General features: G+C 37.9%; 1 protein-coding gene across 2 annotated transcripts in view; it reads left to right on the top strand.

The window, feature by feature from the left end:
* Nucleotides 1-9,750, top strand: part of LOC123975236 (metabotropic glutamate receptor 4-like) — a 151,621-nt gene that overhangs the window by 91,952 nt on the left and 49,919 nt on the right. The window lies entirely within an intron of this gene.

Genomic DNA, 9,750 nt, shown 5'->3' with positions numbered 1-9,750 from the left:
GAGATATTCTGGTTTTGAACTGCCCGTGGGAGGAATGTACATGTAAATATCTGTACATTCTTGATTAAAAGTCATGTGAAATCTCTTTCATCTTTCGTTTCCTCAATTCGGGTGTGTTTCCAAAACGTCTCTGGTGAATCTCGCGGACTCGACTCGCAAGCATCGGTATGCACAGATTTGATTGGCTGAGCAGCGTCACATGAGACGATTGGAGCTCATGCGATTGGTCTGTGAGTTTCCTGGTCCTCTAAACCAGTACAGTAAATGCTGGAAAAGCTGCGCGGGTTAAAATAGAAACGCTCCGTCAAGAGGTAGTAAGTCTCAATAATAAATGTGCTGTAGGTCGGCGGTCCGGAGAGGACGGCGGCTGGGTCCGGATCCGGACCGCGGTCCGCCTATTAGTGACCTCGGCTCTAATACCTGTACAATATTGTTTTGTTTTTTGGGTGCGCTTTCCTTTCCCCATTTCTGCACACCGACACTTAAATAGAGCCATCTAAGATTAGTTGGATTGATAATTTCAAATCAAATTTACGTTTCTTAAATGACAGTTGAAGCAGAGGAGGTGAAGGGAGGGGGGTGGGGGGAAGATAGCACCCAGCAGCAGAGGGATGACAGGGAGATTATGCAAATGAGGGTTGCATACTGCACCTTTTGTCATGAAGAAAATGTCAAGAGGAATGATATGAATACTCATTAACCTGAAATGTCTAGTGAAAAATATTGTCTGAAGAAGTTTACAGTAAAACTGTTTAAATGTTTTGTATGGCCAATACAAACAGGTCATTACTTATTATGTATCCAACATTCAATAAATAAGGTGTTAGCAGTACGCAAATGTGTAGCTTCGACTAGTGTCAAATGCACTCTCTTATTCTAATTATACTTTGTAAAGAAAGAAAGGAAGGAAAGAAGAAAGGAAGGAAGGTAGGAGTTCATGTCCCTTTGGATCAACATGTCAAACACAGGAAATCCCTGTCAGGGCTCAGACAGCTGCTCCTCCACCTGCTTCAGGCCTCATTGAGTTCTGATGAATGCTGTGTTGGGCTTCTGAGGGTTAAAGAGACATTAGGTGAATTTTCTTTGTGCAATCACCTGTCTCTTTGGTATTACCCCAGCACTGTTCACCTGCTGGTATTATTCATGCTACTGCACAGCACATCCAGTGGCAGAAGACAGCAGGTAGGGTGGTGAGCGATGTGGGGAAATTATTATACAGTATATTGTAGAGGACACAGAGCAGGTCACGTGTTCAACAGTTACATATTATTGATCAAACTAGAAATGTAGCAGAAATATAAATGAAGCATTTTTTCTCAACACAACACAATACATTAACTTTTGGCTTTAACAATTATAAGTGATTTACTTAAACCAGAAACATTTTGATTGAATTTCATTCCTCTTTTCTAGTTCTATTTCAGTTACACTGTTATGCTGCTCTGCTCATTTATTACACTACTATTTTCCATTGTTCATTATCTTGTTTGATTAGCAGTTTGTAGCATTATGCAAATGGTTTCATATCTTTAAACTGTCACAGACACACTTCCAAGGGTTGCGTTATGTTCCTTTCAACCACCTACAACATGGTTCGTTAGTTAGTTTGAAAATCAATTAAGGGTTTTAGCTTCAGGTGTGCAGCAAGAAAATAATTGTCAAGACTCTGCCACAGATCTTCTATTTGCATAATGTGCTTTAACTCTATCATGTCACAGAGACAGGCCAACACTGCATGACAGATTATCCCAAGTTAGCTTACGGTTTCTCAGGTATTCTGTTTAATTTTTTGTTTGCATTAAATATTGGGTTGACATTTTTAGCAGTTTACACAATTTTATCAGTCACAAGTGATTATGAGGTTGGCTAATCTGCAAAATGTGCAGATAAGATATTTTGTGACTGCAATTAAACAATTAAGTTGTGATTTACTTAAGAAATTACAGTTCATGGAAATACTGAACCTTGTCCGTTTTGAGGCCAGAAGCTTTTAGACCCCTTTTTTGGCACAATAACAATTTAACAAAAGGGAACATTCACCTGAGGACTGTTCATTACTGTATCTCGGAGAAGTTGTACACCCAGCAAGGCTCGTCTGGCCTCTACAGAAGGCTGTCCTGGGGCCCTGCCAGAGGCAATATTAAAGGTAAAGGCACTTTATCACAAAATGGATGAACCTTCAGGTAGTTGGATCCTGCTACAGCTTAGGGGGCACCTGTGAACATGTGAATCTGATGGTGCCGCACATCTTGAAAAGATGCAAGAATGGGCAGTATTTCTGTTACATATACTTAAAGGTACATACATTTTTGAGAATAATTCATTAATTGATTATCAATCAAGCATTTTGTCTCAACAATTTAAGAAAATAGAAGCAAGCATGGCAAAATTTCCCAGAGCCCAATGTAATGTATTCAATAGCTTGTTTTATGCAACTAACAGTGTAAAACCCATTGATAGAGATATTCATTCATTATATATGACAAAAAGCAACAACTCTTTGCAAATCTCTAGCAATTTTGCTTGAAAATGGCTGAAATTATTATTGGTTAATCGTTTGTTCATCTATTAAACAACTAATTGTTGCAACTCCACTCTTGAGCACTTTTCCTGTAATTTAATTATGTAAAAGTGAAATAATAGGAACCTTAGATTTAGGCTTATTATTTTCTAAGTACAAAAACATCTTGCCACTTGCAATTATTTACACTAAAATAAGCAAAGCCATATATAGCCAGATGGATATCAGTAACTGGATTAGTAAGCATATTCACAAACAAACAAAAACCTACCACTGGCCATTTACTGTATATTGCTACAGCCCTTTGTCTGTGACCACACAGAACTTACTGCTGGCACTATCAGCAGGTTACAATGAAGAATGCCTACAAGGCCAAGAAGCTATTTATCACATCTGAAAAACTGATAAAGAAACTATTGTGATGTGCCAGGGGATGAAAAAAGAGATTGAAATTCAGTATGTCAGCCGTTATTTCACTCACTATTGACAGGAATATACGCTAGCTACTGAAGGTAACATATCGAGCCTCACAGTCTAATATTAAAGGAGACCTATTATACTACTTTCCAGTCCTATATTGTAGTTCTGTGACTCCTGTATGGCAGCTTTTCATGATTCAAAGTTTAAAAAAAATATTTTCTCTCTTATACTGGGTCTTCATGCTGAGCTGAGCGGTACAGACAGACTGAGCATTTCTGTGCCGTTGCTGTGCGGAGCAAATGACCATATATAGAACACCAGCTCCGTCCGTATGACGTAGAATGGAGCCCTTGGTAGAAAAAGCAGTTCAGAACAGGATGGAATCTGACGGTTTTCGCTCACAGGGATTTCTTTTAAATACTTTAACCTCATTATTTGAAGCTTTGGCCATGTTTAATATGAACATACAACATTGTAGATAAGTCATAAAATATGGAAAAGCATAATAGGTCTCCTTTAAATGTAGTTGCGGGGAAGTTTTCAGCAGCTCTTTGACAATGTGAGACTATACACCTCAAGAACTGCTGAAGCTCTTCGCCCCCATGCCCACGCCTGATTAGACATGTTTGCTTTGCCTTGTGAGAGGAAGCAGTATATATACTTTAAACTCTCCAGCTAATGTTTTACAACATTTTCATCTTAAGAGCTTTGCTGTGCAGATTTTTTCTGGTAAGAGGAAAGTCCCCTGGTTGTCAGGTGAGTCATTTTACCACAGTGCAGAAAAGCTCATTTCACAGTGCTTAGAGGCCTGTCTTTGAATTATAAATCATTTGTACTGAGAAGGAAAATGTCATTCAGTCATTTTGAAATCTAATTTATAGTTGCCCCAGAACTTGTTGTCACACACTTTTTTTATTCAGGATCTGGGAACATGTTCTCCAGCAAAACTGCTTGACGGCAGACAATGACATGCGGTTACTATTCTCTCCTGAAGAATGTAAAATGCATTATCAAAATGACTATATATGAAGTGTGTGTCCTCAGGTCAAATTGCAACATTTGTACAAAAAAACTTCGCTATTAACACAGTTCAAAACTTTGCTGCTACAAAATAGGATAGTGTCGGATTTCAAGTTCCTGCCGATGCAGACAAACCATTTGTGCTTACACCAGTTGAAATAATAGTTTCTAATGTGATGTCATGGCCGTCAGTTAAAAGTGCTGCTGTTGTTGCCAGCAACATTGTTTTAAAGTGGACCACGACTGACTGACTGACAGACTGATTTTCTGGATTGAAGTTTCTAATAGACACATTTTGGTGCTCACATTCTGTTTGAACAGAATTGTAACTTCTTTGAAATCTTAATTTAAAAAATAAAAAATTACCACAAATATCAATTTTCTCCTAAAATTCTATTTTAGACCATGGTAGTCAATGTAATAAAAACATTAGAAACATGATAATGCTGTGTTATCCATTCAGGCTGCGCCAAGGAAATCCATTTTGGTTAAGGATGATGGTCAAAATAGTGATGACCATTTATACAATTCACAGGGTGCAATCAAAGTTAATCATATTTTTTAAACCTTTGTAAAAAATTATGTGTTTTCATTAAAAATATGCTGCAGTGGAGGCACTACATATTTACAGCATGCACCAAATTGAAGGAACAGCGTGGGATGAATAATATGTATGAAATAACATGTTCTGTCACCACTGCCCTCTTGCCCTCCATGAGCTTCCTCTGCACTGTGGGGATAAATAGAGAGTGGGTCCATTTCCCTCCGGGACTTATTGATATCTGAGTGGTGTTGCTGACAGATGCAATCCCAGGACTGGGTACCATTTGGCTTAAGAAAATAGCCATGCCAACAAATACTTTCAGTTGATCCATCAACTTTGAGGCCTTGAGTGTAACTACACTCCCACCCTGTTGTGTTCTCATATATACTTTTGCTGATTGTTAGCAGAGTCATCAATACAAGCTTGAGTGGATAATTTCTTGTTTCAGAGACCAAAGATTAGACCCATGCAGTTCATAACACTCAATTTAACAGCCACTCCAGAGCAGAGCACAGAACCTGTCGGGGCACTATAGTTGCTTCACTGCTCCCCTTCTTCATGTTTATTATAATAAAGGCAAGTCGTCAGTCTCAATTATTTGCCTGAGTTCCTTGTGCAAGGAATTTCTCAAAACAATACCAGTAGCCGTGCAACTGACAACACATCTACCATATATATTCAGTGTTTTCCATTAATTAACGAGACCATGGCGGCTCGCCACAGTCTAATTTGTTCCGCCATAGTTTCAAAATGAACCAAAAATATAGTAACATTTATGACTTCTATCGTTGTGTTTCCGCCGTTGCTGTAAACTTGCACACGCACACACTTTGGCGTCCGACTAAGACAATCACTTTTCTTTTGAGGTCATTACGGTAACGTTAATTAAGGGTTTGAACAGCGTTGACTGTTTCCAATGCCACTAGTTTGTGAGAACGCGATCAACCTAGCTGCTAAATTTGGAGTGCACACGTATTACAGCCTTTATGGTAAATACAGTTAAAAGTAGCAGAGCGAGCTGACAGGCAGGGTTAGCGTCTTTGCCTGACTTTGAGGATCAATGGCCACCCACCATAGTCTCACAAAATCCTGTGGGGAAACACTGATATTCTAATTTTACATACATCGTGTTTAACTTGTCTTGCACCCCGGCTTGCTGAATGAGCTAACAGCAGTTTACATGGGAAGTAATGAAGCTGTTGTTGTCACTTTGAACAAAATATTTTTACACGTTAACATCAAAATCTGCCCTTTAAACACATTTTATACTTCCGTCCGTGGCTTGCAAATTCAGAATGAAAATGCGTAGCCCCCTCATTTGAATAGCAAAACATTTAACCTGTCTCAACTAATGGATTGTTAGATTGCAAATGGAACGTCATACGGCAATGCACTTCGCCGGCAAATCAATTCAGGCAAATTCCTGGTTGATAATTTTGATCGTTGCAAACTTGTGGAGTGGTATTATCCTTCCTGATATTATTATAAACTACAGTTCAGTGTTTTCATGTCTGATAAGCTTTCAAACGTATGAGCCTATTCATATAAACTAAACTGCACATCCTAGGTCATATTTCATTGTCTCACTGGTACATGAATTAACACACCCAAACCAACACATGCTGTTTTTGGTCTAAACACCCACTCTGTCCCCTTTTCCAGCTTAGCGGTCAGTTGAACGTGCAAAATGGCATGCCTTTAACACGGCTGAACACTAAATTAGCATTTCTGATTCTGAATTTATCACCAGTTTACAAAAGATATTGCCACCAGAAATCAGTTATTAATAAATTATTGATTTGTTATCGATAACATATTTTAGAATAATACCCTAAGATTAGGGAACATTTGAAAGACAACGCAGTGACAATTAGAAATAGTTTGTGGCACATTGAGAAAACAGTCGAGTAAAACAAACATAATCACATGATTATTGATGAACACAATCATGTAAATAATAGAACATAATTTTGTTTGAGATGTTTTTTCTAATGGAAATGGTGGTATACTTATTTTACAGAAAACATATACAGTAGAAAGATGCATCACAGTATAATCCAATCTAATTTCACACATCATCATGCAGATGTTTTTCTTATTAAAATCAGAGCATCTCCCCATGAGTACATTTGAAAGTCATTATAAACGACTACAAGCTAGAAAATTGCTTTCTTACATTTTGTTTTGCTAATGTTTCTTCTACCTAGTTAGAAAAATAATGAAGGCTGGTATGTTTTCTGCACTTGCTACTGGTTTCTTTAAATGATAGAAGAACTCAGAGGACACCAATATCAGCCAAAAATATAGCGGTACATAGCTAGTTTGTTATTCTCAAACCATATTGTAGGGCGCCATTTTGTAGATTGATTAATTTGTGTTGTAACACTGCCATGGCTATTCAGAATAATTATCTATATTTTTATTTATGGAAAGCAGTGGCACAGTATGCTTGCCTGTAGTAGTCATCAGAAAGTCCTATTGTGAAATCGTCATCCACTGCCAGTTGAATCACCAGCTTCATGTTAATTATAATTAATGCAGTTTTGTGTTTATGCTACAGATTTGCAATACATTTACAAATTGATGAATTAATTACCTTTCCATATACTTACAGTACGAATTCTGTGAAGTTGTTTTGGCTGACAATGTGAAACTGAGTCAAGACTTCTTTCGGGATGTGTGCAATACTTATTTGGAGTAAACAATACTTAAAATATTTACAAGTAATTTGTAAAATGCACAAATTACTCAAAACATAATTAAAGGAATAACAGTGGAAAATGAATAAGCTGTATTCCCCAAGGTGGGGAAGAAACTGGGAATCATTATTTTATGTTTAAGGCAACATCAGGCTTGATAAAGGGTGAAATACATCTTAATTACTGACCCCTTGTTATTAGCTCCCTCCAGGCTACGTTAGCTCTCCTAGCAAAATGTTTGGGTCTACGGGCACAAACGTAGAACGCGTGCAATTGTATTGAATAGATTGCCCCGCCTTGTCACGATATCCGATCCAGCTATTTAACTCAGTATCGTGCAGACATCCGATATCATATCCATATCCATATATAACACAATTCCTCTACTATTTTAATTCCTGGCTATTTATGAATGGAGAGGCCAAACACACATTTCAATATAATGCAGACCAGACAATGTGCAGCCTCAAAATGCAGAATAGATTAAAAACAAACTCATGAACATTTTCAATAACAAATGCAATGTTATTTCATTTCATTACTTATTACTGGTCTTTCTATTTGCAGGGTTTTTCCTGCATAGAGAAATGTTTGGTGCCCCCCCAAAGAGGTTTTAGGGAATGCCAAAGGAAAATCATCAGAATTGGGGGAAAAAAACAACCTTTCAAAGGTTGTTATCAAACAACTGGTGAGCAAGCAGAACAGCAGTGTGTTTATATATATTTAGCTGACGCTTTTATCCAAAGCAAATTACAATTGCTGTACATGTCAGAGGTCGCACACCTCTGGAGCAACTAGGGGTTAAGTGTCTTGCTCAGGGACAGACACATTGGTGGATGTGTCACAGTGGGGAGTTGAACCCGGGTCTCTCACACCAAAGGCATGTGTCTTATCCACTGCTCCATCACCACCAATACAATGCCTTGTCTTCCAGCAGTCACCTGTCCTCTCATCCACAACCGCTTTGTTTTACACATGCAGCAGGCTCTGGATTTATAAACCAGCTGCTGCGTTGGTTTAACCACGCCTGAACGCTCCAATACGAAGCTCGCGCTAATGACTTCCTGTTACTTCTCACGATATAAAAGCCATTTGTGCTTGAAGTGTCTCGGTATTTACCAGTTCTGTCACTTTTACTCTTTGGTGTACCAGCACCAAAGGAGGCGGGACATTAAAAAAGGTTGAGGCACTACAGCAATATTTAGAAATGTTTAACGAGTTGTTCTGTATGCACAGTTTTTATTACTGACAAGTTAATTTGCATAAACAAACGGGAGACTAACCACCATATAGAGCATTTTTCTTGCACAATAATTTAGTGACTGAAAACAACCCACAAAAATCAAACTGCTTTGTCCAACTGGAATAAATAGTAGCCTGTACTATGATCTGAAATTATAATGAATACACAAACATTAGCGCTAATCAAACCTTAAGCACAGTGGTGTAGGCTAATATCAGAAAATTGTTTTATTTGTGAAACAGTTAAATCTCAACTAATAAACTATCTGTAGGCAGATTATCCAAATAAAGTGTAACCTGTATACATAGTATTATACTAACATTATACAAGAAAATGCATAGATTTCGGGTCATAAGGTAATTCATTGCCTTTACTGAACGCGTTCCGATCAAGCTTACTGTCGTGCGAAGTCACCCCCAAAGGCCCATTCTGAGCCAGGAAAAACCCTGTATTTAGTCTCTCAGTATTTACATTGTTGTGAACAAACAGTGTGGATTTGTGCATTTTATATCAAATAATTTGGAGACTCAAAATTCCTTCTCTCTCTCTCTCTGAGAGAAGGGGGGGGGGGGGGGGGGGGGGGGGGTGAGATATCAACTCTCAGCAGAGACCCCAATGGAAGAGGTGCAAGGTTTGCTTTCCCTAAGTGCTGTTTCTGTGCAGTTCGATCATAAAACTTAAGGCTCGGTGCCTGACTGTTAAAATGATAAAAGGATATTCTCCTCTTCACGCCCAGGAATGAGAAACTCCAGGACACCAGAGGACAGCCCTGAACTCTTTGTGTAAAACTCAAAGCATTACCTTATTTAATTAAATAATCTTTAAGTTACTTAACTAGGTCTACCCACTCCATTTGAGTAGTTATGTTACCATGTTGTTGTTGATATTGTTGTTGAAAAGAATCTAAATAATTTAATTTTGCAGTGTTTTAATTTCCAGCAAGGTCACCTGACATTGCCTAATTTTATATTGTAACCAATGCTTTGTTCCCAACACTTTCTGACATTTCATTTAGAAAGGATATGATAAATAAATATCATCCTATGCTACTCGAGCAATTTTCCAGCTCGAATTTAATGTTAAATAACTAAATTCCCCAGCTCCTGAGCAAAGATTGTTTTAGGATTAATCAAAGACAATTGTTTTCCTTTTATCAAATGCTTAAAACTAAGAACGGTATACCCGTTTGACAATTAAGGTTTGACTGTGGGAAGATATTTGATTACAATACGTGCAAAAGATTTTTGAATAGACATATTAAAAGTTTAAAGAAAAGACAGTTTCTCAGGAAACCGGAAACAAG

This window comes from Micropterus dolomieu, linkage group LG08 (genome assembly GCF_021292245.1).
Source record: "Micropterus dolomieu isolate WLL.071019.BEF.003 ecotype Adirondacks linkage group LG08, ASM2129224v1, whole genome shotgun sequence".
Classification (NCBI taxonomy): Eukaryota; Metazoa; Chordata; class Actinopteri; order Centrarchiformes; family Centrarchidae; genus Micropterus; species Micropterus dolomieu.
Note: the sequence above shows the minus strand (reverse complement) of the source record. Positions and strands in the feature narration are given on the sequence as shown.